The sequence below is a fragment of the Dromiciops gliroides genome, chromosome 4 (assembly GCF_019393635.1).
Source record: "Dromiciops gliroides isolate mDroGli1 chromosome 4, mDroGli1.pri, whole genome shotgun sequence".
Taxonomy (NCBI): domain Eukaryota; kingdom Metazoa; phylum Chordata; class Mammalia; order Microbiotheria; family Microbiotheriidae; genus Dromiciops; species Dromiciops gliroides.
In genome coordinates, this window is record NC_057864.1 from 98,551,349 (window position 1) to 98,558,713 (window position 7,365).

Here is a 7,365-nt window from a genome sequence, read left to right on the forward strand (position 1 = left end):
GATCTATTTTATATACCGGTCTACCCAGGGTCACTCTGGAGAAAGGGGGCCTAAGAAGTGCTGGCCTAGACCAATGTTGAGTCCTCACTGACTATCCTTTCTACGCTATCCTGGAGTGAACTTTTTTGTTAAATGTCTGTGAATGGATTATTTCATTCACACCTCAGATCTGCATCACTGAGTCAATGTGTTAGACCTGGTCCACAACGGGGGGCAACCTGACGGAAGAGATGGTTGATATCAGGTCTAGGGGTTGTCTTTAGTGCAAAGGGCCACCTCATTATCAGATGCCGGAGCAGAGAAATTTAAGGAGAGAGTGAGGTCACAAGGTTTTGAGGTGCAAAGTAGGGGAAAGGAAGAAGTCCAGGCCAGCCTCTCCTTTCTCAGCAAAATAAGGGCGGTCCTCTGCTGAGAGCAAGATTGGTGTAGGAGTTTCAAGAAGATAGTAGATTTGGGGGGGGCAGCTAGGTGGCGCAGTGTATAAAGCACTGGCCCTGGATTCAGGAAGACCTGAGTTCAAATCCAGCCTCAGACACTTGACACTTACTAGCTGTGTGATTCTGGGAAAGTAACTTACCCCTCATTGCCCTGAAAAACAAACAAACAAACAAATGGATGGATGGAGATGTGAATGAATAAATAAATAAAAATAAGTAAAAAATTTAAAAAAAGGATAGGAGGTTTGGAACAGCTTCTCTGAATAGTATGGTAGATAGTCAATTAGGGAAGAATAAAAGGATTGCAATGACGTTCATGCTATTTAATTTCTGCAAAATTTTGGGTTTGATGGTTTTGGTTAGGTAGTGAGGACTTTGTTGATATTAGAGAATGTAAATTAATAAGTGTCAGGATTCAAATTCCAGTCCAAGGCTTCCTCGATGACTCTGAACCCAGACTCCATTCACTATGCCAGGCTGCCTTAGTCATAGGAGGCAGAGTGGGAAGGGACCTTAGAAATCACCTATTTCCCTTTTTTTCCGGTGTTGGTGGCCCAAGCAAAGGAGCAGAAATGGCACCTCTCAAGGGGAAGGAAAAGAAGGAAGAGCAGGTCATCAGCCTTGGACCTCAGGTTGCAGAGGGTGAGAATGTGTTTGGTGTCTGCCACATCTTTGCTTCCTTCAATGATACCTTTGTCCATGTGACTGATCTCTCTGGCAAAGAAACCATTTGCCACTGGTGGGATGAAGGTCAAGGCTGACAGAAACGAATCTTCTCCCTATGCTGCTATGTTGGCCGCTCAGGACGTTGCCCAGGGATGTAAAGAACTAGGCATCACTGCCCTTCCCATCAAACTTTGGGCCACAGAGGGAAATAGGACTAAGACACCTGGCCCTGGTACACAGTCAGCCCTGAGAGCCCTGGAACGTTCTGGAATGAAGATCGGGCGGATTGAGGATGTCACTCCAATCCCATCTGGCAGCACTCACTGAAAGGGTGGTCGCTGTGGTTGCCGTCGGTGAATATTGTTTATTGGATTATTTTTGTTAATAAAAGTGTCACAATGGTAAAAAAAAGAAAGAAAGGAAGAAAGAAAGAAAGAAAGAAAGAAAGAAAGAAAGAAAGAAAGAAAGAAAGAAAGAAAGAAAGAAATCACCTATTCCAACCCTTTTATTTTATGGATAAAGAAACTGAAGCCCAGGGAATAGATTCACTTGAATATTATCTTGGATTGAACAGAATTAGGACAAATCTGAAAGGGAATGGAAAAAAAATGTCATTTCCCATCAATCGCTCAAGCAACAATCATTTATTGATTATCTCCTGAATGCACTGGGCACTAGGGATACAAAGACCAAAAAAATTTTTTTTCTTGTTCTCAAGTTTACATTCTATCATGGGAGACAATATCATGGGCCAGGTTGACTTGGATGATGGAGGGCTGGTATTTATTTCTGTTTTGAGCAGTGAGAGACAACATGGCACCTCCCTGTCTCTGGATGTCTAAAGGAATCTAATGGAAAAGTCAAACAGGGAAGCTAGGCTGGTGCTGTTGGCTTGCTTAGTTGCTAACAGCTGATCCTAGTATTTGCCACTTACATGGCTTTCCCCATGGGACTGTACAGATTGTACTCTGGGAGTTGTTGATCCATCACTGTACCCCAAATAACAACACTCTCTCTGAGCCAGATGCCCTCTGAATTTGACCTATGTTTTTCCACAGCTGAGCAGGGCTCTCCATTTTTATCAGCTCCCACGCTCTGGAGCCTATCTTTAACTAAATGGTCTTTTGTCAGCTCTCCTCTCTCTCCCTTTCCTTCTCCCCTTTTCTCTCCCCACTCCCATCCCTCTCTTGCCCTCATTATCTGGTCTGTCTATCCCTTAGTCTCCCTACCCTCCTCTGAGCCCAGCTGCTGGTTAACCTGGCCTTGGGCCATGGCATACAGCTGTAGTCATTTGCTTGGATTTGAAAATAAACTTCAAAAGCAAGATAAAAAACTTCTCTAATCTCTGGCTTGGCAAAGAGATTGTCACCTACTCCCTGCCACCCTCCCCCACCCCAGTCTCAGCTCTATCCTGTGCCCAGGCTCCCTCATCAGCTGCTACCAGTTGTCAGGGGTGGGTGTGGGTGGAGAGCATGAGCTGCTTTTGCATGCGAGGGGTCTTGGGGGGGATGGGTTACAAGCCTCCTTGTCATGTTTATGCCATGCCCTTGGCCCTCCCCACCTCTAGATGAAAATCAGCAATGTAACAATATCGCTTCTCCATATATCTTGGACTCTGACATCTGTTTTCCCCTTTTCCTGGGTAAAGTTCCCCAGAAATTGCCCTGAATCTTGTGACTTAAGGATCATATCCCCAAAGGGTCAGCCTAAGAATTAAGAATCAAGGCCTGCAAAGTGGAATGACTTGGAGGTGAATGGGGCCTGACCCTCAAGACAGCAGGGCCACGGGAAATTGCTTTTTCTCAATCTCAAGGCAAGGTTTTGAAACGAAATTTATTTCCCCACAAACTTGTGTTGGTTATCCAGTTGGAAGGGTCCCAAGGACTCAAATAATAAGGCATGCAGGGGCACCTCACTTTGTGAATTGACATGATATGGAAAAGTTTCTGCAAAGCAAATAAGAATGTTACTCAATCTAATTGTATTTTAAATAGCTGTGGGGCTGGAGGCAGAGAGCAAGTAGTAGGCTTTTTAAAGGAGTCTTGGGGGGCAGCCAGGTGGTACAGTGGATAAAACACCGACCCTGGATTCAGGAAGACCTGAGTTCAAATCTGGCCTCAGACATACTAGCTATGTGACCCATGCCGAGTCACTTAACCCTCATTGCCCCACCAATAAAATAAAATAAAAATAAAGGAGTCTTGAAGTGAACTCTTTCCCAAAGCAAATCACTTGTCCCTTAAATTTTTTGCTTTTTAGTTGGGTTTCACAAACTGTGCATGATACCTTAAATAAGAACTTTGGGAATAGTTTTTTTTTTTTAAGTTAACCTGGTTGTGGAAATATGTTTTACATGACTTCATAAATACACAGTGGTTGTGGTTTTCTTGCCTTGTCAATGGTGGGAGGAGATAGTTTGAAACTGAACATAGGAATAAACATTAACCTGGACACATCAGAGAGGTCTGTTCTCTTCAGTACTATAGAGTTATAACTAGGATGGGACCAATGGAGATTTCTCTCAGGATGCCAACATTTAGGCTTCAGACAATATCTCTCCTTTAGCAGGTAGAAACTGAGCCTAGCATTTAGTGAGCATTTTTTTTTGGTGGGGGGAGGGGTCCAGACCTGTAATTTCATTTGTACAGTGAAGTCCCGGCGAGAAACCCCACCTAATTGAAGTTGACAATTGCAGGTAGCTCCAGAGCCTCAGAGTGTTGGCTAAGGGCACTGAGAAAGAATGAAGTTACTTGCCTAGGGTTCCAAGTCAATTTGTGCAAGGCAAAACTTGACCCAGGTCTATTGAGGCCAGTTCTCTATAGAGCTGTCTATTAGCATGAATAATTATTTAAAATTAGAACCTGAAGACTGCTTTCTTCTCCTTTCCCACCCCAGCCCCAGGCTGTGGATTGGCCCTGCTCCCAGAGTAGTATCTTTCCCTGAGCATCGGGCCCCTAGGGCCAATGTTTCTCAGGGCCTCTGACTCCCCCATAGGATGGTGTCCTAGAAGGATATTTCTCTCCCCTGGGACCTTGTATCCATGGGTATCCTTCCAGGACATCATCCTGTGGTATGCTAGGCCTTTTCTCACCTCTGCCCACTCTACTGGGTACTTTCCTTTGGGGTCTAGTGGTTTCAAAGGAGGAGACCCTGTACACCAATTCCTAATTCATACTGAGGCATCCCACATTCTCAGAGCATGATGGTCCCTTCATATTAATTTTGCACTTAGGGGGCAGCTAGGTGGCGCAGCAGATAAAGCACCGGCCCTGGATTCAAGAGGACCTGAGTTCAAATCTGGCTTCAGACACTTGACACTTACTGGCTGTGTCACTTAACTATCATTTCCCTGCAAAAATAAAAAAAAAAATTTTTGCACTTAGGTGTCACATTCTGGTATTATTGAACTTTTCATGTGTTATATCTGGTCACCTGGATTAGAGGGAGGCTCCAGAAGGCCATTTAATTCAATGAACCTTTATGGAGACCTACTGTGTGCATAGTGCTAGGCCCTGGGGGTTACAAATGAAGCCATTCCTGCCCTCAAGGGGCTTACATTCTATTGTTTTATATCTTTATAATCCTAGTTTGTTTATTTTGGGTGAGACAATTGGGGTTAAGTGACTTGCCCAGGGTCACACAGCTAGTAAGTGTCAAGTGTCTGAGGCTGGATCTGAACTCAGGTCCTCCTGACTCTAGGGCTGGTGTTTTATCCACTGTACCACCTAGCTGCACCCCCTAGTTTATTTTGAGTAAATGACTGAGCCGTACTTTGGTGCCGAGGAGTATGGAACAAAAGCTTGAGGAAAAGAGCTTCAGAGCTGTGGGTGGTTTTTTTCCCCCCACTTTGTATGCCTTAGTGACTGGCTCAGGGCCCTGTAAAGTGGGTATTTAATAAATACTAATTGGATTGAAAGAAAAGGTAAAAGGGGCAGCTAGGTGGCGCAGTGGATAGAGCACCGGCCCTGGAGTCAGGAGTACCTGAGTTCAAATCTGACCTCAGACACTTAACACTTACTAGCTGTGTGACCCTGGCCAAGTCACTTAACCCCAATTGCCTCACTTTAAAAAAAAAAAAAAAGGTAGAGTGATTTACACATAGAATCTCATTTGATCTTTACAACCACCCTGGGATGTAGGTACTATCATTTTACAGATGAGGAAACTGAGGCTCAGAGATGAAGTGACTTGCCCAGGGTCACATTAACACAGCTAGCAAGTGTCTTGAGATGAGATTCAAACTCAAGTCTTCCTGACTACCAAGTCTGCACCCCCATACCGCTCCTCTCTCCTTGTCCCCCAAGCTGCTTCATCTAGCTGGGGCACGGGGCGTTTGATCCTGTGTGCCAGCACCGAAAGCTCAAGGCAGCAATGTCCACAAACAATGCCCATTTTGGCTTTATTTACGAAGACCTCCGAGGAACCCACACATCTAGGTTGAAAACAAAAATGTACAGCGTGAGGTTTAAATAACTTTCTTACATTATGTACAGCTGTCCGCGAAGGTACAAAACATATGTACACCTTGTGCTATACATGTCACAGAGAGGAGCAAGGGCAAGAAGTCAGCCTCTAGAAAACAGCTGGTGGCCAAGTCAAGGCAGGTGCCTCTTCTGCACACGCTCCTGCTCCTTTGGGGCCGGCGGACTTTGTGATCTCAGTAACTCAAGCAATGGTGGAAAAGGGAGTGGGGTCCCAGGTGAGGGTCTGTGCCCTCAGCTGTGCCCCGGGGAGAGGGAGGAGTGGTGATGCCGGGGTGGGGGTTGAAGTAGCCCGTGATGGTCGCTAAGCTGCTGGGCCCCATCCCCACTTCCAGGCTTGATGAGAGCCAGGGAACCAGAGGAATGGAGTGTCAGTCTTTAGGGGATGGCATCTGGCCAGGAGGGAGACCAAGGGCATATAAAGAAGTCCTGGTGGTTTAGCCAAGATAGAGAGATCAGCCTGGCAAAGGATCCAGACCAGCTGGGTGAGGGGGTGTGAGAGGGTGACAACCTGGCACTAGAGGCGTGGTGAAAGGACAGCAGCAGTCAAGCTGGCAGAGACGGGACCTGCCCATCCAGGTGTAGGGAGAGGGCAGGCTTCCAGGGGGACAATGAAGAGCAACAGAGATTCATAAAACCCCACCTACTGGCATAGGTTTTCACAAATGCTTGCCCACCAATAACTTTGCTTTTGCAAATGGTGGGCATTACATTCGTACAGTGATGTCCTTCCTCATCTCCCATTCCAAACCTCAGCATCTTGTAGAGCTCCTATTGCCCCTGGATGAAAGTTCCTGCACCAACACTCTCCTCCTTCCTTTGTTCTCTTCTCCCCAGCTCAAAGTCAGGGTCAACTCTAGAGAAGCCTTGTCAGGACAAGTCACCACTAACTTAGAGAGCAAATACTGTGAAGGACAATAATACTGTGCTTGTGAATCCGGACCCTAGCTAAGAGCTGGAACCCAGGAGACTTGATGGGCCCTTTTATCTTTGAGGTCATTTAGATACAATTAGAAGTCAGTGAGGCCAGGGGCTGGGGATAGTTATAGGCTCAGAGCTCCTTCAGTCCCTAAGCTTTTGGGGAATGGTGAGGATGAATGCCTCTTAGGTCCCCAGGCTTCCCAATGACCTATCTTTCAGTCCTTTTTTTTTTTGGTGAGGCAATTGGGGTTAAGTGACTTGCCCAGGGTCACACAGCTAGTGTTAAGTGTCTGAGGCTGGATTTGAACTCAGGTCCTCCTGAATCCAGGGCCAGTACTCTATCCACTGCGCCACCTAGCTGCCCCTTTCAGTCCTTTCTATAACTACCTGGGATTAATTCCCAAAGGGATAGGGCTTAATTCCGGGGCATAGTGGTCAGCCTGAAAGGGCAGGACAAGATGCCTTCCTTCCCTGTGGCATGGCACCTGGCATCGATCCAGGAGAAGGAAGCCAGGGTAGGTTTGGGAATTCTTTTGTCTGGACCAGGATACACTGGCCAGCAGAAAAAGGATGGGAACCCAGAGGTGGGTCTGGTGGCCTGGTCATCCTATGCTCCAAAGCCAGGTCTAAGCTTCCTCAGTCTAGGGCTTGTGCTCAGGCTCTATGGTTCTTGTGCTCAGAATACAATCATTTTGTGCTTATGACACTTTTGTAAATACTTGTGCGGTTGTAGTCCCTGTTCCCCAACATTCTCTGGCTCACACCTAAAGCCCCTGCCTCTCAACCCCTCTTCAAGAAAGTGCAGAGAGACCCAACTTCCTTCAAGCTCAGCTGCCCAACAATGTAGGGATGGAGTGACC

General features: G+C 46.4%; 1 pseudogene; it reads left to right on the forward strand.

Annotated features, from left to right (window-relative positions):
* Positions 1–1,004: 1,004 nt before the first annotated feature.
* On the forward strand, positions 1,005–1,460 carry LOC122754651 (annotated as a pseudogene).
* Positions 1,461–7,365: the final 5,905 nt, after the last annotated feature.